Source organism: Schistocerca serialis, chromosome 1, assembly GCF_023864345.2.
Source record: "Schistocerca serialis cubense isolate TAMUIC-IGC-003099 chromosome 1, iqSchSeri2.2, whole genome shotgun sequence".
Lineage (NCBI taxonomy): Eukaryota > Metazoa > Arthropoda > Insecta > Orthoptera > Acrididae > Schistocerca > Schistocerca serialis.
Window position 1 is genome coordinate 169,883,514 of NC_064638.1, and position 1,766 is coordinate 169,885,279.

The 1,766-nt window shown below is 48.8% G+C and overlaps 1 pseudogene; it reads right to left on the reverse strand.

Annotated features, from left to right (window-relative positions):
- Positions 1-910: 910 nt before the first annotated feature.
- Positions 911-1,028, reverse strand: LOC126427305 (5S ribosomal RNA; annotated as a pseudogene).
- Positions 1,029-1,766: the final 738 nt, after the last annotated feature.

Here is a 1,766-nt window from a genome sequence, read left to right on the forward strand (position 1 = left end):
AAGCATACATTGGGATGTAAGCTATATAAATTCTCCCCTGAAATAATCCCTTTCACAACGCAACCTGACTCTGTTTACATGAATCCACTGTGAGGCCTAACTCTATTCAAATGGAATCAGCTACGAACGGCTGTACCAAAAACTATGGTTCATCTGAGCTGCGAATATCATTCAACAGCTCTACGCCGGTGCAACAGTACTGTACCCTTTCACCTTGATTCAGGAGGCAAAGAAAACGGCGCGTTGTCGGCAAGGAGCGGCCGCTGCAACAGCTGTAATCTTCTGAAGCGTACACGAAAATATGAAAACCACGCGGTCTGGCCTTCTGATTATCAGAAAGCGGGAAACTTCCTTATCACAGCCCTGAAGTCTCGGCGTATTTCAGTGTGAGGTGCACCCAATCACTGGTCTGGCCAAACCAATTTGACTCACAGGCATGATGGTGCCTGCTGTAATTGTCAAACGTCAGGCTGCCAACTCAGGATGAATAAGTTCACCCTCGTGACACATAATATGTGCAAGATGGTACAGTTGGAAACTGCCACAGGCTCTTTGTCCACCACAAAACACAGACCGCAAGTCTCACCCACTAGGGAAAGACCTGGAGTTCTCCACCAGGGTAGGACCACAAGACGACGTTCCCCAAACAATCACAACCACCATCCACCAAGTCTCGGTAAAAAAAAAAAAAAATTAAAACGCTCCGTCCGAACAGGCCTTGGAAGGCCCAACGGTACCGACCGGCCGCCGTGTCATCCTCAGACCACAGGCGTCACTGGATGCGGATATGGAGGGGCATGTGGTCAGCACACCGTTCTCCCGGCCGTATGTCAGTTTACGAGACAGGAGCTGCTACTTCTCATTCAAATAGCTCCTCAGTTTGCCTCACAAGAGCTGAGTGCACCCCGCTTGCCAACAGCGCTCGGCAGACCGGATGGTCACCCATCCAATTGCTAGCCCAGCCCGACAGCGCTTAACTTCGGTGATCAGACGGGAACCGGTGTTACCACTGCGGCAAGGCCGTTGGCATCAAGCCTCGGTATGGGAGCCAAATTAACGAAAAATAAACCGCCTCCACATTGCACAAACCAATCGAACTATCCTCTACTCGTTGAATCTTCCCCTTTTGACTTTTCTGTTGCCCTGGTAGCCAATCCAGTCACAGCACAAGGGTTCCAACGCTGCAGGAGCAAATCTCTACTTTGCATATCCCGACAGGAGCTAATCAGCGACTCCAAATCTACCTTATCAGAAAAAAAGAAAATTTTAGTCTAGGAAGGTGTGCTCACGGTTAGCATAGCCATGTTTCAGCAAGAAACATCTATCTAGATGGGACCACAATCCCTCTTTATGGACTGATCTAATTTTTCTGGGCTGGCCGTTTGCAATTTCTAAAAGAAGGCTGTTAAGCTTCCCAGACAGTCACGCCTACGTAATTTACGTTTCGCTCGCTAGAAGGGCCCGGCGACATACTGGCGCCCGGTGGTGAGGAGGAGGGGGGGGGGGGGGGAGGACACGTATGCCAGCCATTCTGTCGGTATTGCCCCAGCTTCTTCTTACATGAGAATGCACGGAGTTTCCTAACTTTCCATCGTTTGTTCAAAAGCCCAGTTTCCAACAGTCTCTCTTAAATACGAGAGTCGTTCAGTCAGTAATGCCCCACATATTTTTAAAAAGTCATTTATATACATAAAAAAGCTTTTGTTGGTGCTTCACATTTGATGTTTGTTTTGCGCTCCGGTAAAGTTTCGAACTGTCCTGGCAGA